This window comes from Pinus tabuliformis, chromosome 5_1, assembly GCF_031772625.1.
Source record: "Pinus tabuliformis cultivar Carrire ecotype Pingquan chromosome 5_1, CPIR1, whole genome shotgun sequence".
Lineage (NCBI taxonomy): Eukaryota > Viridiplantae > Streptophyta > Pinopsida > Pinales > Pinaceae > Pinus > Pinus tabuliformis.
In genome coordinates, this window is record NC_142305.1 from 790458210 (window position 1) to 790482555 (window position 24346).

Genomic DNA, 24346 nt, shown 5'->3' on the forward strand with positions numbered 1-24346 from the left:
ACCTTTCCAACCCTGCTTAAGCTCTGACTTATGCTTAGACTACTCATAAAAAAGTTTCAACTTCCCAATTACTTCCTCTAATGTCTGAGGCTCATCATATTCAATTCAATCCTTAAAATCTAATGTAAATCCACTAACGAATCATTGAGCCTTTTGTTTCCTCGTAATTAAGATATGGTACATACCTCAATAACTCCAAAAATTTAGTCGTATACTCATCATCTGTCATAGATGCCATATTCAACTCGTAAAACTCCTTAGCGTTTCCGTCATAGTATCTCTCTAACAAGTACTTATTTCTAAAGAGTTTTTTGAAATCATTCCAAATCAACTCCTCTATCTTGATGCTTCTGAAACGCTTAAAATTTTCCCACCAGATCCCAATTTTTCCCTTGACACTGAAAATACTTATCTTACCTTTCATATTCTCTGTATAATAATGCAGCTCGAAGAACTTCTTCATCTCAAGCAGCCATGGTTCTGCATCTTCTGGTTTCTTCAACTCTCCATCAAAGGTAGCAGGCTTGGCTTTCTTGAACTCATCTAACAAGTAATTATTCTCACTCCTCATGTAAGTATGATAATGATGATAACCATGTTGTCTCTTTGATCCAGAACTAAAATAGAATCCATGATCACTACCTCTCCTGTCAAGTGTATCCATCCATCTACCACCTCTGAGTGTGTCATCCTTGTTCAACTTGTTCATCTCTTTGTTTCTCATCTGATCTATAAGGAGAGTTGTAATCCACCATTTTGCTTTTCATCTCTGATCTTCTACTTCCTGCAAACATACCATGTCAAACATAATCCAACATACCTTAGTGAAGTTCACGGGAGGCTATTTTGTCTGCACAGTCAATCTAGAATAGCACAACATACATATATATATATATATATATATATATATATATATATATATATATATATATATATATATATATATATATATATATATATATATATATATATATATATATATATATAGATATATATATATATAATGAAATCAATATATCAATCATTTCAACATCAACATCAACATCATGATGACACAAGACCACAATAGTGACCATCACAAGAATTAACCAACATGCATGCATGACAAACACATAGACAATCGGACATGCATACATAATAATCACATCTACCCCGAGGTCTAGTGTTGTAACCTCACTTTGATACCACCCTATAACCACCCTCTCCCACATTTACCCAATTTCACCGACCTTCCAAGGTAAACACAAGACAAATATTTACTATGACATGACCCAAACTTCAAGCTCTAGTTATGGAAGTGGGTCCAACAAATTGACAAATCACAACATCCCTCAGGGCTACAGGACACTCAGGGGCCGAAGGGCCTCCCCATGTGACCAAACCCTGAGTTGGGGCTCTTTTTCCCTTCCCTAGGCCCACAAGTGCATGAATGACAAGGCCTAGGTATGGTTATAGGCCTCCAATTGAATGCAAAACACTACCTCCATGTAGTTATAGCCCAAAATCTCTAGTTCATAGGGTGCAATCCCGAGATCTAAGCCACATTTCTAGGAAAACCTCTAGACCACTTCCCATAATTGCCTATAACTTCTCAAAATGATAAATTACATAATGACAAAGTTTTTCATACAAAATTTGAACAAGATCTGGCCCAGGACATGCCTATTCCATAACATAAATTTTGTCAAACACATGACAAACATTTAAGCTATAGGTCATGAATGCATATCTGATAATAATAGTTTGGGATTCATTAGAGAATCACCAAGAAGGCCTTATGCCCTCTGCAGATAGCTACAACAACACTTATTAGTCCATACATTCATCAACTGGTCAGCAACTAAACAACTCATGACAAGAACCATAGATAATACACATCATATAAACTAACATAGAAACCATGGCAACTCATCCATAATATCTCCAACATAATCACTACAAATGACCATAGATCACAAAAGGAAAATGTCTCATATTAACATATGAAAATACCAACCATGTCAGGGACTTCCACATACCACCCGACCATAGGTTTGGCTGAACCAAATCTCTCTTTCATCCAATCACCCTACGCCATATTCCAAACATGAATGTGGGATATCATCGAATAAATCAAAACAAAACAAAACCAAGGATTCTAGAGGCCAAACCACCTCAACCCTCAACCACAGTGATTCCACCTCCACGGTTAAACATCACTAACACCAACCAGATCGGTCTCTACCCAAGTAGTCCAAGGCTCCAGGAACTAGTATCTCAACCTAAAACCTTCCAGGGCTCCAAAGCATTTTTCTAACCTGGCTTCAGGAACTAGTAACTCAACCCACCAAGGGCTCTAAAGAGTTTGTCCAAACCTAGGCTCCAAGACTGGTAACTCAAACCAAGTTGTTCATGTTGAAATATGTAACTAGGTTCAGTCTTCATAATGACATGTGTAATCATTATTTTATGTAATTGACGAAAAGAAGAAAAATAAAATTATTTTGTAATGCTTTAGTCATGGGTTTCATGCTCAAGGAATTTTATTTTTAGTTCAAGCTCCCATTGTGAGCTATTAGGTTTGGTCATCAAGTCATAAATTCTAGTGAGTCAATGTCAAGAAATGAAAACCCATTTTGGGTAGTTATACATTGTAAAAATAAATTTTGTTTGTGTAATTAACTCTCCAAGACCTTGTCACAAGCACCCCTTAAAGTCATCCTACAAAAAGAAATTAAGATGACTCTAGAATGGCTTGTCAGCCTAGGCACAAGGTCAAGTCATCCTATATCACATGGACAAACCACTATATATAGGTGCACTCGACATCACTTGGAGGACAATTCAGTCAAGCAATCTAAAACAAGAAGAAGTGTGAAAAACACAAGGAGAATAGCCTCATAACCAGCGAGAAGCAAAGGAATTTGGGACTGTTTTTGGGTCATCTTCCTCACACATGTGACAAAAACTAGGGTTTCTGCAGTAGGGTTACACCAACCCTTATAGAATCCAAGTAAAAGGTCACTATACCATCAATTGCGCTATATGAGGTTATAAGAAGAATCTCTCAAGCCAAGAGAAGGAAAGCATCATCAAAAACCTTAATGCATCCCACATGTGTGGTTTTGTAGAAGTTTCAGGTAGCCGATAATTGCAGATCTATGGAGGAAGGTCAAAAGACCAATGTAACCAAAATTTGTAGTAATAGAAGTCAATTTGACTAGTGTTCACTTGGGCAAGAAGAAGGGCCTTGTGACTTGGTCTTGGAGAGGTTTTTGTGTCAAGGGTCTTGGTCTTAGTATTTTTCACTTGAAGTTTCTATAAGAAGAATAATCGTTTGGGTTTTCCTCTCAAATTGGAGAGGTTTCGACCCTAGATAATTGCCTACATTATGTGTCTCTTGTCTCCTTTTTGTTTATGATTTGGTAGTTGTTTGATGAAAATGAACACTATAATAATATAAGTCAAGAAAATAACCTAATCTAAAGAAGTAAAAGGCATTCACAAACAGTTATCATTACAAGAGAAATCACTTAATCCTAATGCGCTAGATTTCTCAACAATTCTAGGGCTTCCAGAGCATTTGTTCCAACCCACAGCCATACGACACATGAGCACCAATCAGAAATTAATCAAGTGGAAAACCCAACAATACCATGACTATCTAGGAAATGGCAAGGAAAGGCTAACACCGTTGTCAATCTAGATAAATCTCCATGTCAATGACAACACAACTAAAAAATCACATGCATATACCATGCATCCAAAAATCAGAAGGGAAAAATCACACACGCAATATGTTACTTGCAAAGTGTTGGGTCCCTATAATACTAGTGATTACCCCATTACTATTGTATTTATACCCCTTATTAATATTGTTGTGCCCCTATTGCCCCCATATTGTTATTACTGTGCCCCATAGAATCCCTCTATTGTTATTTTTGTGGCTTTATATTATTATTGTTAGGTCAGCTGGATTATATTGTGACTCCTTAGACTCCTATATATAGAAAGGAGGTTTTGTCATTTGAATCATCGAAGAATTGCTCATTTATGTAATGTAAAGGAAGTTGCCCCCTCGAAGAGGCTGAATTCTAAGGCGTTGATCTATCTTTTCTATCTTTTCTTGAGCTGGTTTCATAACATTTGGTATCAGAGCTTTGGATTCTAGGGTTTCGCTGCTCCAAACAGGTCATCGTGGCATTTTCGGTATAACTTTTTTCTGTGACGTTTCAGAAGTCACAAGAAAAACCCATTTGAGAATAAATCGTGCTGAACCTTGGGTCCAAATTTCAGAGCTTTTCGCACAATATTTGCGGAGATATGATCTGAGGAAGTTGGTCTTTTTGCAGACTCCTGAATTACATTCAAAACAGGTGACTTGGGGAAAATCGTCATAACTTTCTCTCTGGGGATCGGATTGAAATTTCATAAGACGGTGCAGAAAGAGGACAGACTGTAGTTTCCTGTATGAATGTCTCAGATCCAAAGTTCGAAACAGTGACTTGTGGCACGTCGTACAACTTCGCTCTACTGAACTAGTCTATAAGCAAGTCACTGTGGGAGATTTCACATAACTCTTCCTTGGAGAATCCAATTTGGGTCAGACTTGTGGCATTGGAAAGAGGACACAGAAGGATACTACAGATCACAAATTCAGAACTAGATGATTGGAAAGTACAGAGATACATCAGAGGCAATATCGAGCTCCTACAAAATGAAGAAAGGTTGTTATAGACAATTTTGTGCCTTACAGCAACAGGCATGAATTGTCAATAATCCAAGGGATCCAAAGTTCCCTAAACATGATGTTCCTACCCCTAGAGGAACAAGGTCAGCAAACCAACAGCTCTCAGATCAGTTCTCCACCTGAAAACACTCAAAAACAAGCAATCCTGAAATCAAAGCAGGTGCTCCACTAGGCTTCTGCGCTGAAACTCAGATCCTCCATGGTGTACCTGCGTTGCAAAGCAAGTGGAACAAAGGCCACCTGCGCTGAGCGAGATGGGACAAGTGGCACACTGAGTCATTGCTCCAAAAATGACACTTGGATCAGGGATTTCACCTTGTGATGAGTCAGAGGCTCTGTTTCTCCAAGTGGAAGCAAGGTTCTCCAAGTGGACTCAAGAACTGAAGATCAACTAAAGATTAACTGAAGAGAGAGAGGACACAAGGCAGCTACACATCAGTTGCAAGCTGACTCATCCTTTCTCAATTCATCTATATATTGAGCTCTCTCCTATGAGCTCAGGAGGCTGGAATTTTGTGCAAAGTAATGCTATGCTATTGGTTTCACTATAGAGCTATTGGGTGATTGCTTGAGGGAGGTGAAGAGGAGAAATTCTTTCTGCTGGGAGGTGTTGCTGGATTAGGACCTTCAATGGTTGTAACACTCTCAGAACCTTTACTTCTTCATTAATAAAAGCTATTGAGGTTCTTCTATATGCATTTGTTCCAATGATGTTTTGTGATAATTGTATATTTGGTTTATGCTAATCCGTGAATCAGTTATGATTGCATGCCTCTTGTAGTCTCCTTCTTTGTCATTTTGCAGGATCTCATTGTAGCTGGGCCGGCAAAAGAGCAAAGAGCTGGGAGCAAGCGGCCATAGAGAAGAGTTTGGATTCGACATTAAGCGCAAGGCAACGGTTAGTGCATTTATCCACTCTCTTTTGCTTTCATAAAGAAGTAAACCTTAAGTAGTTTTCTTTACAGTTGTTGCTGAGGTACTATCACCCTTAGAGTGGGATAGGGTCATCCGAGTCGGATACTTTTCCCTACAACAAACTGGCGACTCCGCTGGGGATCGTATCTGTTTGATTGTTTGTAGTATTTTGCTATTCATTTCCTGAACAAAAGAGTACCAAATCGAAAAGCTTTTGACTATATCAAAAGCGAAGTAGAGGGCAGCTACTCTAGCTCATTTCTGAGCATGTTCATGATTTGAAGAGCTGATCTACAAGGATCCTTGTAAGCTCTTAGTGATAGCTTTTCATCCTCCTAATCATCCCTTTGAGTGTGCTTGACTGATTGCTTCTGATTTGAGCAAAAACTGTGCATTTTTGAGAAAATTGTGACCCGGAAACTGTGAAAACGCAACTTTCGTTTTCCAAAGCAGGTAGTACACAGGCTACCTGCTTTGCAACGCAGGTCCCGAAGGGGCTACCTGCGCTGAGAGCCAGACTGGCTATGCAGCACCTGCGTTGGCCCAATTTTGCCTAGTGCTGTTGGGGTTTCCTCCTTTTCTCTTGCCTGTTTTCACTATAGATTTTGGCTGCCAGTTACCAGTCTTGCACCTGTTCTGAAACCAACATTACTTGCCATCATTCTGCCTCTGTTATATAACGAAATTGTACTTGTTCTTTTGTATTTCTTACTCATTTACAATTTCCCATAACGAAGAGTAAAATAGTCTTGCTTTTGGCCTCTTAGATCTGAACCTGTGTTAGGCATTTTGCTGGTCTAAAGAGTTAGCTTGTTTGCTGTCCATAGCTGATTAGTCATTTTACTTTCGTCATTATGGTTTGATTTTATGCATTTCCAGTGATTAAACAGGTAAATCTTAAGGTGTCTTTTGATTTTGGACAAGCTTGTTTGTTTTCACTTTAAATCGAAATCAAAGTTATATAACAACTTTCTTTTTGTAACCCATCTACATTAAGAAAGGGAAAAGAAAATACATGCATTGTGCATTTTGCATTTGACTGTTTGCTTGATGATTTAGAAAAAATTTGCATTTAGTGTGTGCTCTATGATCTGTGTGAAAATATTTGCCTTTCTTTTCCCTCAGTAGTTAAGGTTTTCAAAGTTGAAAGATTGAAAAGTTTGCTTCTCATCTTAGACTGCATTCAGGAATTTGTTACATACATCTCGTGGTGATCCTTAAAGGCAAACTACTAAGCAAGATCAACATTAAAATAAATTCAATTTACATAACAACGCTTTGAAACATAACGCAAGCACATAGAGGTCTAGGTAGAGACGTGTTCCGGCGTCGTTAAACATAGTGACTGTCGATCTCTACGAAGGTGGGTGATTCCTCCTGAGAGTCGGTGGCACTAATACGGACTTGTGCTCCCACGTACCGTCACGTATATATTGGGAGAACCCTATAGGCAATTATCCTTTATCCATAGGAAGCCGTGTCGGCCGCCCTACTGATCGCGATGCAGTGAACACAGCATTCACGAAGATCGACCACCCGTACCGTAAAACGTATTCTGTGGTTTCGCGAAAAGTTTGGCACACCCTCTGCCTAGAACTCCAGAGAAGTTTCTTTTGGCCTTTTTCAAACTCTATAACTGAAAAAGTCCATCCGAGCATTTGTCACTTCGGGCTCGTTAATACATCGAAGGAGACTAGAGTCATCTTTAGCTTTTTCTCGACTCTTAAAACATGAAAAAGCAGAGTTGTGTCTAAAGCGTCGTTAATAAAATTTATTTTAAATCGGAACATAATCACCTGTTATTCCCACGTTGATCTTTCAGTTGAAAAGTATGGAGCCCACCAACCAAGGAAGTAACCTTGGCGGAAGTCCCAATCCCTTCTCCTCTTGGGGAGATGTTGGTGCGCCTCATATGGCCACATTGTCACTTCCAGGATTGACAATTGGCCTACCCGTATGGCTCTTTTCAACTAATGTAGTGCAGATCGCCACTAATCCTGAGCAGTCGAATCAACAGTCAGACCAGTCTAGAACTACCCACCAGCCTTCCACTTCTTACAATACTTCCTCTGATCCTTCATCTTCGCAAGGTAGAGCCGGCAAAAGTCAGCCTCCCATGGAGAAGAAAGAAAAGAAGAAGAGAGAAAAGAAGCAGAAGGGGCCTATGGCGGAGGCGACTGGGGGCAAGCAAAAGACATCTGACAAAAATCCACACACTGCACCGACCGGGCCTAAATCGCCATGTGTCATTTGCAAAGGGACCCACTTCCATCGTGATTGTCCTTGTATTCCCCGGATACTAAGGGACTGGTCCCCAAGGTTGCACAATCCGGTAGCATCAACCTCTGGTAGTCATGTTGATTGCAGTCCGTCAACTAGCGAGAGTGAAGGACGAAGAGGGAAACCAAGATCACCCTGTATGCTGTGTGAAGGCGATCACACCATCCACCGATGTCCATTCTTAGATGAGGCGAAGAGAGTTTTGGAAGATCGTCCGGTATCACCGTTACAACTTCCTCCTGGATACCAAAAACTCGTGCCTAATCCCTCGATAGTTGAAAATCCAGCTGGCCCGCTCAAGTGGTCAGCTGAAGTGTCGGTCATTGAGAATGAACCTGCTGAATCCAGACCAGACGAAAGTCTAAAGGTCGAAACGGCAGTTGACCCGGTTCTTCCTTCAGAGGTTTCATCCTCAAATGACTCCGTCATTGAAGACCCATCTTCAAATGACACCCTCACTGAAGAGGATAAGGATGACACCGTCCATATTCTTTTCATCAACACAGACTCTGATGAGCATCAGGGCAATGCGCCCATTCCTTTATCGCAGGAAGGAACATCGTCAGGGTCGTATCCGGCCGTGTATTCGGTCCCACCACCAAGCAACCTAGTTGTATCCTTTGATTGGAATCAACTAGGCAGACCCCGGTTACCAGCCAGTATCCCATTCAGAATCATAGTCCAAATCTACAGAATGGTGATGGCTGGAACTATCATTGATGAAGGGGCATCTGTGAGTATCCTTTCCTCTATTGCTTGGAAAGCACTGGGTTGCCCGGCGCTTTTACTTGAGATAAGAAATCTATCAGGTTTTGATAAAGGAACCAGTCACCCGTTAGGGATTCTCCCCAATGTTCCAGTTACATTGAAAGGGAAGACAGTTCATATGAACATCATGGTCGTCCAGGGACCCTTGGTTTATAACTTACTCCTTGGACGAGACTATATATATTGCATGGAGGCAATAGTGTCCTTGCTCTTTAGAGTCATGTGTTTTCCGCACGAAGGAAGAATGGTCAAGCTCGTAGACCAACTTTCATTTCCAGGATCACGCATCGCAAATAGTCAAATACCATCCCTTATTCACTCAAGGAATGCCACCACCCCCGGTTCTACTTCCCGATGAATGCGAGTAATTCGGAAAGAAAGAACTGGGACCCAGGGGGCATGCACCCTGGCCTGCCTTGGGCAGAGAAAACCTTGGGTATAAAGTTAATTTCCGCAGAAGAATGGACTAGTCCGTACCCCGTCCGAAAAAGGAAGAGAGGGTTGTTCTGGGATAAAATTCTTTTGTCAAAGTTATGTGAGCGAAAAGATCGTCTCCCTTTGTCTAAAAAAGTAGGCTCTCCTAAGGAGGAGATCCATTTGTGGCAGCAAGTAGCCACCATCTTTGAATGTCAAGCCTCACCCATTAAAACAATATGTTTTGAAGGATAAGTAGGGGCAGTCTCCAAAGAAAGAGATGAAATTGCTGAAACAAGTAGTCACCATCCTTAGCAACCTAATGATAGACATCGCCGAAAAGAGAGTTTAGTTTGCGGCAGCGAACAAAACCATTTTTCGGATAATAAGTAAGAGGACAGAATCTCGAAATTATACTTTATACCTGGGGGCATGCAAACCTTTTGGAGTGCAAGCACGGGACGACTATTTATTTTTTAAATTTTTAGGTCCTCCCTTTAAACCTGTAGGTCTAACCCGTTAAACTCGTAGGATTAGCCGTTTCCAGCTTGCATAAAGAAAGGATGAAGGGCAAAAGTTAAAACCTGCCAAATTGGAGTAATTAGTGAGGTATCGCTCCTTAAATAAGATTACCTCACCTAAGGCATTCCTTGTATTAAGACTGGTAAATCGAGCAGTTTTAGCAATGTTCATGCTCGTTAAAAAATAAACGCAAGAATTCGAGCAGTTTTTGTACAGAGTTCATGCTCGTTAAAAAATAAACATAAATTGTGAGCAATCTTTCCCTACAGTTCAAGCTCATCCAGAAAAAATGAACCGGTAAATAACCTTGAGAAATGTAACCTTTGACTGCCATGTTAAAAGCCCTTGGTCGTGTTTATATGCCATCACCTCCATCCGTTCATTTGGCCAATCGTTCATCTCCATATGTTTGTTTACCCATTTTGAGGAACAGCTGCGAAGAGTGATTTCACTTAGCCATCCTTGTGACACTGCCGTGATTGGAAAATTCCAACCTGTACCTGGAATCTGCTGCTATCCCTGTTTATCACTCGTTCCTCAAAAGACGAGTCTTCTTTGAGCTCTTTTCACTGACTCGTAAAATATGAAAAGTTTGCCGAGTTTTGGCCTTCCAGCTCGTTAAAAGGACCGGAAGAGCTATCCCTCCTCTAGATTTTAATCTTTTTGGACCTGAGGGATTATTGCACAAAAAGATCGAGCGCTTGTTTTGTTCGTCTCGTTAAAGAAATCGAAAATTCATCCCTTTTGTATTGTTTTATACTTTTTCGGACTTAAGGGATTAGATGACGAAAAAGGAATTTTGGAGTTAACTTTCCGTACCTTTTCAGACTCTCTAAAAATGAAAAGGACCGAGTTTTCCTTGTCGTTAGACTCGTTAAAATGATTAAATAGCGACAAACTTGTCTTTAGACGAGAACGAGTTTCCCTATCGCTAGGCTCGTTAAAACATAGCGATGGGCTTGCCCGAAGGGCAGGTTATAGAACAAGCATATGTTATCCTCCTCAAGCTTGACAAAAATAAAGAGGTACTGGTCAGCAATGACTGGGGAAAAATTGGGAGAACCTCACAGCATTAATGGTAGCAAGACGCTCTTGAACATGACACTTTGTCCTCCGTATCACATCGGGTTGGGTTGTTTCATTCACCGGTCTCATAACCATGGTCCTCGCCACACCATCCACAATTGGGGTAATGCTACCAATCCATCACATCAGTGTCGTTATATGTTCAAGAGATGTGGTTCTGCAAAGAGTCAACCGTGTCCCATCCACTGCCATACATTATCCTTCATCCACTTCATGGCCGCCACCCTGAATCATACATCACAGTTTGTTTTCACCTCATCACAATCACTAGCTCCGTTCGTGTCACTGATGTGGGATTCATTAAGGCCCTCCTTTGACGGATCGCTCCTTGTCGACATCAGCTCATTATCCAAGGAGTTGATCTAGGAACAACCCCTTCAGTACTTTGAAGCTTGCATGCCTCAATGGCAAGTTTCTCACTTCCGGCGACAGGTATACATCAATGACCTTCGACCAGAAGATTTTGCATGGTGGTCGACGCCAAGTCCTTTATTCCCACCATGTGAATTGTACTGCCGTACCTTGAGGGTCATCATCCTTATCGGTGATTCCTCTCGCACTTGTTAACGGTTCACATCATTGACCGGTAATCAAGCGATGTCTTTCCATGTTCGACTTCAAGAAATTCTCACATGGATCGACTTGTACGTCGAGTGAAGATCGGAAGAGATTGAAGACCCCGGATCTAGTTTCATCCATCCGGGCTGCGATATATATTCAGGACATAAAGACATTTGATATGTACATCATTACAGCAGATGATCATCCTTCTCAAAGGATGATAACTTCAGCAGAGAATTATCGGTCTACAATCAGACGATCGTCTGTTCTATGTACGAAAATGTATTTATAAAGCTGAGCATGGGAATGCCCGCCTCAGCTAGATCATGAAAATGTATGAAAAATAATGTATTGTATTGTATCTTATTACAGGACACTTCTCAGCAGATTGAATGAACTTCGGATCCTCTCAATAAAGCATTTCACCCGATAAACGACCTCATACTTTAGGGGGCATCTGTTATAGACAATTTTGTGCCTTACAGCAACAGGCATGAATTGTCAATAATCCAAGGGATCCAAAGTTCCCTAAACATGATGTTCCTACCCCTAGAGGAACAAGGTCAGCAAACCAACAGCTCTCAGATCAGTTCTCCACCTGAAAACACTCAAAAACAAGCAATCCTGAAATCAAAGCAGGTGCTCCACTAGGCTTCTGCGCTGAAACTCAGATCCTCCATGGTGTACCTGCGTTGCAAAGCAAGTGGAACAAAGGCCACCTGCGCTGAGCGAGATGGGACAAGTGGCACACTGAGTCATTGCTCCAAAAATGACACTTGGATCAGGGATTTCGCCTTGTGATGAGTCAGAGGCTCTGTTTCTCCAAGTGGAAGCAAGGTTCTCCAAGTGGACTCAAGAACTGAAGATCAACTAAAGATTAACTGAAGAGAGAGAGGACACAAGGCAGCTACACATCAGTTGCAAGCTGACTCATCCTTTCTCAATTCATCTATATATTGAGCTCTCTCCTATGAGCTCAGGAGGCTGGAATTTTGTGCAAAGTAATGCTATGCTGTTGGTTTCACTATAGAGCTATTGGGTGATTGCTTGAGGGAGGTGAAGAGGAGAAATTCTTTCTGCTGGGAGGTGTTGCTGGATTAGGACCTTCAATGGTTGTAACACTCTCAGAACCTTTACTTCTTCATTAATAAAAGCTATTGAGGTTCTTCTATATGCATTTGTTCCAATGATGTTTTGTGATAATTGTATATTTGGTTTATGCTAATCCGTGAATCAGTTATGATTGCATGCCTCTTGTAGTCTCCTTCTTTGTCATTTTGCAGGATCTCATTGTAGCTGGGCCGGCAAAAGAGCAAAGAGCTGGGAGCAAGCGGCCATAGAGAAGAGTTTGGATTCGACATTAAGCGCAAGGCAACGGTTAGTGCATTTATCCACTCTCTTTTGCTTTCATAAAGAAGTAAACCTTAAGTAGTTTTCTTTACAGTTGTTGCTGAGGTACTATCACCCTTAGAGTGGGATAGGGTCATCCGAGTCGGATACTTTTCCCTACAACAAAGGTGTGTAGATTTTCTTAAATTTTTGCTTAAGCTTGGTTTGAAATTTTTTTTTTAAGGAATTCAAAGGGCATAGTAAAGCATTATTATCGGTAACTGATGCCCCGAGGAAAGAAAATGCAAACACCTAGTAAGGAACCTGAAAGCTCTAGCATGACTCATGAAGAAAAGGAATAAATGCAACATGATATATCAAAATTACAAGATCAAGTGCAACAACTGTCCCTTGCACAAAAAGGAATAGAATCTAAGATGGATGGTTTAAAGAAAGATGTAGAAGCTAAGATGGATGGTTCAAAGAAAGGTGTAGAAGCTAAGATGGACTGTTTAAAGAAAGGCGTAGAAGCTAAGATGATTGACGTGGAAGCTAAGATGGATGATTTGAAGATAGATTTGAAGACAGACATGGACGAATTGAAGATAAATATGAATAAGTTGCTACAAGAAATGGTCCCTAAGGGTGAAAGGGTACTAAAGGAAACTCATGATGAGAACAAAAGAAATGTTAATCATGATTCCATAGACACTAATGTTGGATCGAAGACTCACCATATTCCAAAAATCGATATGAGGAAGTTTGATGGCAAGGATCCTACCACATGGATATTACAGATGGAGCAATTCTTCGATCTCAATAATGTGAAAAACACACAAAAGGTACATATGGAAAATTTATATTTGGAACCAAATCAATTTGTATGGTATCAATGGCTTTGCTTTCGTAAACCATTTATCACTTGGGCAATTTTTATGGAAGAATTGATAGCACATTATGAGGATACAAAAAGCAACACTTTTTTTAGCCAATTGATAAGTCTCAAACAAAAGGGTTCAATAATGGAGCACATTGAGGAGTTCCAAAAATTGAACATAAGGGTAAAAGATATTCCAGAGGAGCATAGGATTGATGTGTTCATAGGGTCTTTAAAGGATAATATCCAACATGATGTTCACCTTTGGGAACCTGATTCATTAGAAAAGGCATTCAAGTTAGCAAGAAAAATGGAAAGCAAAATTATGGCAACCAGGAAGCATACCACTCACAACTATAAAGACGGAAGTTTTGTTGCCCCTAGTCTTCCACAACCTATAAGGTTGACACCACAACAATTGGAAGAAAAAAGAGCAAAAGGGCTTTGTTACAGTTGTGATAGAAAATACACTAAAGGTCATAAGTGTGCCGAGAAGAAATTATTCTACATAGATTGTGAAGAGGAAGAAGAAAAGGAGCAAGAAAGGTCAAAAGAAGATGATATACTCCAGGAACAAAGCCTAGATGAAGAACAAATAAATCCGACCATATCTTGTAATGCATTGGAGGGAATTACCACTCCTCAAACCATCAATATAGAAGGACAAATCAAGAAGAAAAAGGTAATAGTGTTGATTGATTCAGGAAGCACCCACAATTTTATTCATTGTAAGGTAGCAAAAGAATTGAATTGCTTCCTATATCCAGCACCAGAGTGTCAAGTGATGATTGCAAATGGAGGAACAATAAATTGCTCTGGAAAGTGCCATAATATCAAGCTATCCATGGGAGAATATGTATTGACTAGCCCAATGCTTTCCATTCCAATGGGAGGTGCTGATGTTGTACTAGGAGTCCAATGGCTACAATCCCTGGGTACAATAGCTTTTAATTTTCAAGAACTTTTCATCAAATTTTCTACGGAAGGAAAGGAAGTTGAATTAAGGGGTATTGCAGGGAAACCAGGAAAGATAATCAGCTCTAATAGTATGACAAAGCTTCTAAAAAAGGAGCAAAGAGGTGTAATTTCACAATTATGCTCGCTAGATGTTTCCACATTGGAATCATCTATTTCTCCAGATCTCCAAAAAGTCCTGGACAATCATTCCAAGGTATTTGAGACTCCCAAAGGTCTCCCACCTATGCGTGATCATGATCATGCTATTCATCTGATTCCAGGAAGTGTTCCTCCAAACATCAGGCCGTATAGATATCCCTATGTCCAAAAGAGTGAAATTGAACGTATGGTTGCAGAAATGCTAGAGGCTGGTATAATTCAACCGAGTCAAAGTTCTTTCTCTGCTCCAGTAGTATTGGTGCACAAGAAGGATGGATCATGGTGCATGTGTCCGGATTATAGGGAGCTCAACAAGCTCACTATTAAAGATAAGTTCCCCATTCCTGTCATTGATGAATTACTGGATGAATTGCATGGATCAATTTACTTCACCAAGTTGGATCTTCGTTCAGGATATCATCAAATCAGAATGAAGACTGAAGACATTCTGAAAACAGCATTTAGAACTCATGAGGGTCATTATGAATTTTTGGTCATGCCTTTTGGCCTTACCAATGCACCTTCAACATTTCAAGGTTTGATGAATTCAATTTTCAAACCATTCCTTAGAAAATTTGTGTTAGTATTTTTTGATGATATACTAATCTACAGCAAGTCTTGGAAGGATCATGTTGAACATGTTGACAAGGTGCTACAACTATTGAAGGAGAAATAATTGTATGCAAAAAGATCCAAATGTTTCTTTGGAGTCCAAGAGGTGGAATATTTGGATCATATTGTATTTCATGAAGGAGTTAAGGTAGACCCTAGCAAAATTAAAGCCATTAAGGAATGGAAAACCCCCACATCCATAAAGCATCTGCGAGGATTTCTCGGGTTGACAGGGTATTATCGCAAGTTTGTTAAGAATTATGGGAGAACATTATTGAAGAAAGATGCATTTTCATGGACTCCGGAAGCAACAAAGGCCTTTGAACATCTTAAAGAGGCAATGTGCCAAGCACCGGTCTTATCTACACCAGACTTCACAAAAACCATTATTGTGGAATGTGATGCTTCAGGAAATGGAATTGGTGCTATTCTAATGCAAGATGAAAGACCCATTGCTTTTGAAAGTCATCCAATCAAGGGAAAGTTTTTAAGCAAAGCTATTTATGAGAAGGAAATGTTGTCAATAGTCCATGCACTTAAGAAATGGAGACCCTACCTAATGGGTAGACACTTCAAGGTAAAAACGGATCATGATAGCCTTAAATACTTTTTACAACAAAGATTATCCTCTGAAGAGCAACAAAAGTGGGTCACAAAGATGTTGGGTTATGACTTTGAAATCATCTACAAAAAAGGGAAGCAAAATGTGGTGACAGATGCACTCTCAAGAAAGGATGAGGATGTGGAAGCATTGTTGTGTGCCATTTCTATTATCCAACCAGATTGGATAAACGAAGCAAGGGAGGAATGGAGGAATGACGAAGAAGTGTGGGCACTTATTCGAAAGTTACAACAAGATTCCAATACGTCTGGTACATTTAGCTGGCAAAATGATTCGTTATGATACAAAGATCGCTTATACCTCTGTAAGTATTCCCAGCTAGAACAAAAGATTCTTATGGAATTGCACACTTCTCCCTTAGGAGGGCACTCAGGATTTTTAAAAACTTACCACAGGGTTAAGAAGGAATTTTTTTGGGATGGCCTTAAATCAGATATTCAAAAGTTTGTGGTTGAATGTTTGGTTTGCCAACAAAATAAAGTTGAAACAATTAAGACACCGGGTCTATTACAACCTTTATCCATTCCAAGCCAACGTTGGGAGGAGGTTTCAATGGATTTTATCATAGGTTTACCCAAGTTTGAGGGAAAGAGTGTCATCATGGTGGTAGTTGACAGACTTACCAAGTATGCACACTTTTGTGCATTATCACATCCATTTAAAGCCAGTACAGTTTCTATTGCATTTATGGAAACAATTCAAAAGCTACATGGAAACCCAAAGATTATTGTAAGTGACAGAGATCCCATTTTCACTGGAAATTTTTGGACAGAATTATTTTCCTGTCTTGGTACTCAGTTAGCTCATAGCTCATCTTATCATCCTCAATCTGATGGGCAAACTGAGATAGTAAACAAATGTTTGGAAGGATATCTTCGTTGCTTTGTATCTGATAAACGGACACAATGGGTCAAATGGTTGCCTCTGGCTGAATGGTGGTATAACACTTCCTTCCATACAACAACAAAAATGACCCCATTTATGGCACTTTATGGGTATCAACCACCATCCATCACATCATATTTAAGAGAAAATTCTAAGGTTCAAGCAGTGGAACATCACATCGAACATCAACAACAAGTCCTCCAACTCTTAAAGGATAACCTCGTGTTGGCACATAATAGAATGAAACAACAGGCAGATCAACATCGCAGTGAAAGAAGTTTTGATGTAGGTGATTGGGTATTCCTACAGCTACAACCATATAAGCAAATGTCCCTAAAGCAAGCTAAGAAGGATAATAAAATATCACCAAAGTATTATGGTCCGTACAAGGTGTTGCAAAAGATTGGTACTATGGCATACAAATTGGAGCTTCCTGCAGCTTCTCGATTGCACCCAGTTTTCCATGTTTCATGTTTAAAGAAGGTTATAGGCGACAAGCTCCTAGTTCAAACAATATTGCTAGAACTTGACGAGGAAGGAAAAATTATATTGGAACCGGAAGCAGTCACAGAAACAAGAACTCGACAGCTACGAAATCGTTCAATTTCAGAGTATCTTATCAAGTGGAAGAACTTATCCGCTGAAGATTCCACATGGGAGGATGAGAATTTTATGCAGAAGTATCCAGAACTACTCAAGCGTTGAGGACAACACTTTTTTGAAGGAGAGGAGCATGTTGGGTCCCTATAATACTAGTGATTACCCCATTACTATTGTAGTTATACCCCTTATTAATATTGTTGTGCCCCTATTGCCCCCATATTGTTATTATTGTGCCCCATAGAATCCCTCTATTGTTATTTTTGTGGCTATATATTATTATTGTTAGGTCAGCTGGATTATATTGTGACTCCTTAGACTCCTATATATAGAAAGGAGGTTTTGTCATTTGAATCATCGAAGAATTGTTCATTTATGTAATGTAAAGGAGGTTGCCCCCTCGAAGAGGCTGAATTCTAAGGCGTTGATCTATCTTTTCTATCTTTTCTTGAGCTGGTTTCATAACACAAAGCTATCCAACTTTTGTTGTTGATCCACATGTTCCCTCGCACTTTCCTACTTTCCTTTGCCTTCTTTATCCAAATCCAATGTATTCCAAAGTTCTCTAAGAATGCTCCAAGAATACTCTAAGTGTGCAAGAGTAGAGAGAATGATATAAGGAAAGAGAGCTCCAAAGCTAAACTGGCAAAAGGTTAACCAGCGAAAGCTATGAACTGATTCTCATAAGTATTTTTATCATTGAGGCCTTTGTTTTCTTCATTTTTCTTTCAGTTTCCCTCTTATGCAAATATGTGTCTCTTCACCTTCATTTTCTCCTATTTTCCTTTATTTCATAAATAAAATGTCAATTATTGCCACTTTGACTTTTCCAATCTTTGTTGATTTCCATAACCATCACTTAATCACAAGTGATACCCCATTACTATGTTTTGCCCAACATTCATCTTGGAATATGTATCCCATGACCTTGGTATTAGTTTATTTACATATAAAATCAACTAGGGGTTGTTACAACATGTTTTGCAACATGATGTTTTTAATGTTTCCAAAAAATAAAATGGGAAATTTATTGTTCCATACATCATACATTAGGGGAATTTTGAGGTTTAAAATGGGCCTCCTAAGAAAAATGTACAACCAAAATAAACTTTATAAGAACCAATAGGATTCAAGATGATGATGTCAACCATGGGGGATGATTCACCATTTTTATACTAAAAAGTAAAAAGATTAAAAGATAATAAAATAATAAAACTACTTTTTCAACTCGTATTTTAAACTTATCTACCTAAGGTTTTACTCAAATTTCAAGGAGTACTCGTTGGATGCAAAATTTAATTCCTCATCCAAGGAGTATCCATGTTGCATACTTTTGATGGACCCTGCTATACGAAAAATGAGAAATACATGAAAAACGTGATTGCAATCACCTTTTTCATGTTATTTTCATTTTTCGTGTAGCAGGGTCCATCAAAATTATGCAAGATGGGTACTCCTTGGATGAGGAATCAAATTTTGCATCGAACAAGTGTTTCTGCGCGAAATTTGAGTAAACCCATAGGGAGATAAATTGAAAATACGAGTTGAAAAATAGTTTTTTATTTTTTCCCTCTAAAATTTGATGATGTAATCTAATATTATTTTATTATTTCCACTATTATTTTATAACTTCCTTAGGAGGCCCATTTTAGACCTCAAAACTACCCTAATTTTCATCTCATTTCTCTCTTCCTTTGTTAACCATGGAAGAATTAGTATTGTCCACCCCTAGAAGATTAACTCGAATGTTACATCCCATTGGCTAGCTCGATGTCACTTTTAACTTTGGTAACTCTAACCCATAGGAATTATATCCCATTCTTCCCAACATGCACAATTTCAAACAAATGGGCTATTGGAAGGTGCTCATCGTATAGGATTCAATTAAACTATAAGGAAATTATTTCTTATGTGAATACAATTGAAACCAATTTCTTGCCATAGTAACTTTTATAATTAACTTTCTTCCACCATTTAAGTGTCATTCTCGATGATTTTTGTTTATTTTTTTATTTTTTTATTTTTATTCTCATAAGTTCCATTTAAAATGGTTTTTCATGTTGTTTGGTATCTATAACTAGTAAGGAGGAAATATCTATAGTTATCATACACTTCCTTTCCTAAACTACTTAAATGTCAAGATGCAGTTTTGAGACCACATATTGGAAAACCATATTTACCTTTTTTTTATATCCCTATAAGACATAAAATAGTGTTATTAGTAAACTAAAAATAATTAATAAGCTTACACATAATAAAATATGAGTTAATGTTCGAGTGCACTTTAAATACCACAAAAATCTATTACCCTAGGTGCATCATGGATCTTCCATGTATGTAATCCATAGAATTGGAATTGTATTTTCCCTATTGGTTTGGATATGTTGTGCATAGTGATCCCAACCCATAAATTTTAAGTTCATCAATAAGAGGGTTACTATCAACTTCTATATTTCTAATTTGATATTTTTCTACTTATTTCAAAATATAAATGCATTGGCTACTTTATAGATACATCATAACATGTACAACCAATAAAAATGAATTTGAATGTTGCATATAGTTGGAAAATAAATACCTAAAACTATTAAAGTCAACATTGTATGTTCCTCTTTTACTAATATCTAAGGAGGAAGATTATTTGTGTAAAACAAAAATTGGCAACACTAAGTAAATGAATATCATCTCTACAAAGGGATTAACACCATCAACTACTAAGGAAAGTTAAAAATTACAAGGTTAATCTCTAAAGATAGAGAATTTTTCCTGCATGTCCCTAAATGCATAACCATCTGCAACCATCAACAAAACATCATTCTAACTCCCATCCAAAAATAATATTCCATAAATTATGCCATGTTCTTGCACTTGAATAATAGCTAAAAATGTGGAATGATGAGTGTGTTTCCGGTGCTAGACCTGCCAACATTAAGGGGATCTCCCCGATATGAAGTCTCAATTAGACCTCACACTATTTGGTGTAGGAGTCCCATCCAGAATACGGCTCGGTTGTCAATGTATTGGGTTTTAATAATGTGCCTTGGTTGCAATAACACATAGAGTGGTGTATGGTGACTTTGGTGGGAACAAATGTGTCTCTATGGAAAGTCAAGTGCAATGCATGGAGGTTCTAACACACAAAGGGAAAATGAGTGAATCTTTAGAAGCTTGTAATAGTACATAGCTTGAAAGGAACACACGAGCATAAAGACATCACAAGTTAATCTGTGAAATAGTTCACAAGTTAACAATGATGGAATTAAACAAAAACACACATGCAACAAGATTCGTACCAATGCAAACGAAATAGTTCATAAACATAATCGTAAGTTAAATAACTTACATTGAAAACATAACAATAATAGTCCTACCATATTCACAACATATGCATGAAAATGTGTCAACTCTGAGCTTTTTTTAAGTGAAAGTTCCAATCATACATATACCATTGATGTACCACTAGCCCCAATAGTAGAACATAAATTCAACACTTGCTCCTCCAATGAAAGATACTCCCTCTATGCTACGGAGAAGCCAAGGCTCTCACAAACTCCCAAGCTCCTGAATCTAAGCTAAAATCCTAGTCAAAAGATTGGCTCCCCAAAATCCCTTTACATGAGTTATGAGGGTCTATTTATAACAAAAGGGGTGATTATTCACCTCCCCTTGTGACTCTTGGACTTCTCTCATGACCCTTCAAATTATTTACAAAATGAATTTTTACATTCATTACATCATGACTCTCCACATTCCAATAAAGACACTTGTAATTCCACTTACATATTAATTATAAAATATTATTATGATACACTCATATCCATATAAGAGAAAATTGGGTAGATCCAACTATACATCCTAATAATACAAAACAGTTAAGCTTGAGTTTGGGAAACTCCAACTCAGAAAATTCCACTTGATGTTTATCAATTACGTAATGGTTCCAAGATTTGTACTACAAATGAAATCCCCAAACTGTGCGATGGTGTCAAGCTAGAAGTGGAATCTAGCTTCCATGCCATCTGGGTACACTAACTTGGAACCAGTTTGTGTTTCCTTCTTGAGCAGGAGCAACATTGTGTTGATTTGGACAGGGCCACCAATGTACGTGTGCATATTTTGTCTTTTTACTTCAAGATATTCCTTGATTGCTACCTGTATCAATTGTTCCAATTATTCTTCAATATCATGCCTGACCTTATTCTTGCGCTTGATCTTCGTGAGTGAGCCGGCCGATGGGATCTTGTGTGATTTCACCAAGAAGTTCAGGTTGTTGTACAAGCCTGCATATGATTCCTAAGTGTTGGAAATGAACGAAACGAGTTGTTTGTTTTTTTGGATGAGCATCTGAACCTTTTCCTTCTCCAACTCTCCCTCTTTGTATTGCATTGATCATTCATGAACGGGAGAAATAGTTGATTGCATAGCCTTGAGAGTTTTGACATAATCTTTACACTTCTACTACAACCCATGCAAGTGGACAACTGCCTTATGCACGGTAACAAGCTCCTCATAAAGACTCCACATGGTCTCTCCCAGTGTCGATACTTCATCGATTATCGTTGCCTTCAGTTCTTCCAGAGAGACTTGTGCGAGAGCTTTGTTTTGTAACTATGCTCAGGTTTGTTCAACCTCTTGCCTAGCATCTTGCAATTTATTTGTCAATTTCTTGTTCTCAGCCATCACATAGTTTGTATTTGACTTTGAAGCACCTATGAAGGCCAAGTTGACTGTGACAATGGAACCTAGATTTCTTCTTGTTTCTGTCATGATCACCCTTTCTCTGATGAATGCAGGAGATGTGAGGTCGTCCGGAAAATGTTTCTTCCTCGCTTGTACAGTATTTTTATGAATCTCGTCATAAGTCAGAATGTATGTGTCCATAGACGAACCATCATTGATAGGAATGATTCCTCTTCCTCTCTTGGGGTTTGCTCTACCGGAGGATGGGGAGACTGAACGGTGACTTGTTCTGTACTTGGCATCAAGTCAACATCTTGATTATGAGGACCTGGTCCTCCTCCATGTCTTGGATTTAAATCAACTCCTCTATCTCTTGAGTGAGCTCCCTTTCCTGCATTTTTTTCTCTCCTCCTCTAGATGTCGGTTCTTCCCTTGTTCGTCATCTTGTCTTTGCATTTTTTCTTCTGCTATTACCTTTCGCCTTTCTTCTTTTTCTTGGTTCTGCCTTTATGTAGAAATTTCCCGCTGTAGATCAATAGATTATGCAATATACTAAAGCAAAATACCAGATCTACTTCTACAAACAAACTTGCAGAAGCTTAATCGATATTGAGCAAGATCAAATAGAACACATATAACATAGAATGAGAAATCAATCACACATGAAACGCAGAAGAATACTCTGGGGAAAGCCTTAGCTAAAAACCCCGATCTCTGTATTATCATACAAGTGGAAATATGTTCAGATTACACAAAGCTTTAGCTCACAAGCTATCTAGCTCTCAGTACAATCCCTCTGCTGCTCATAGACAGTCAAAGGCTTCTCACAAACCTTCTCCTCTACCCTCCAAGCCTCCTATTTCCTTGTGCAGTTTCTCCTGGGGTCCAATGCTGCCACCTGTGTGAATTTACCTCTCACACAACACATTAAACTCAAAAGTAACTGTGCAGTCCTGAAGGAGATAATTCCTTCTGCATGGATGAGTTTCCTATATAGGGAAAATCCTCCAACTAATAGTACAATGTCCCTTCCTCTGATCTCAACTGGGTCTTTGACTAAACTTACATGCATGAGTTATTTATGAGAGAATATTTAGTTATCTGAAGTGCACCAATTACATGCATGCATGCATTAACTAACTGAACTCACAATTAATTGCAGAAACTGTTGGAACTAATCTAACTAGACTTAACTCAGTTAACTGAGCTAACTAATTACAACTCAAAGTACAACTCATCCTGATCTCCTTTAATCAAGGGATAACTTCCTCAATCAATGGAGAAACTGTTGCATGTCTTCACATAGACTTCATGTTTGATTTCCTACAACTAATTAACTCAAGATGAATTAATTAATTATTTTACAAACAACTGCTAAGATCAAATTTGAATTTACTTCCAATTTTAGTTCAGGACTAACTAAAATTGGAATCTATCCCGAAATGTTATTTATAGCAATGCTATTTTTAGCACTTCCATTTTTCATTCCTTGTTGCTATGTCCAACACTGGTACCTAAAATGCTATTTATAGCAATGATATTTATAGCATTTCTATTTTTAGCATTTCTTATTGCCATTTTCAAAACTCCCTCTCAACAAGAAAGGCATTCAACTTGAACCCGATCCTGAACCTTTGGAATGTTCTGCATGCAACACTTCTCCCAAGTTTTGTTGCTCTAGCAACTCTAGAAACAAAAAAATCTCCCAACTGACCTCCCTATTGGGCTAGAAACACCCTCTGATGCTAAAGCTCCCTATTTTGCTCCATCCGCATCTGTCTCTACCCACTCAGCCAGTCCTTCTACTCCTCTTCGGGGCTCCCGTAGCAAGGTCTAATCAAAGAGGTTTGGTACCTCAAAGATCCTACCCCTTTTTCAGCCTTCTTGGGACTATCACTTCACATCGCCCCACCTCACACCTAGAGGTATGGCTGCATGTGATCCCTCTACCCACTTGGCTTGAAATTTCCCCCTATTGGAGGTCTCCACATGATTGGATGCCTCCACTTGGTCTACTCTCAGCATCTCCAATTGTGGCTGCTCCACAACCTCTTGAAGTTGCTTCACCAATTGTGGCTCCTCCACAATTGTCTGAGACTTCTTCTTGCGTTGCATGTTGAGAGGTAATGTACTCTCCCTCTCAACCACCAATTATATAACCTTTGCCTTGCTCATCAAGGCTTTGCATGCATCTTGTACCTCAAGTGCATACAAGTTCTTGGCTAGCACACCAATCTGTTTCATCTTTCCCGTTGTCACGAAATTTTCTAGAAAAAGAGCTAATTTTAAAATCAGCGATATCTCTCTCATCCAAACTTTGATTCAGTCGATTTTTTTTTGAATTTGGGTA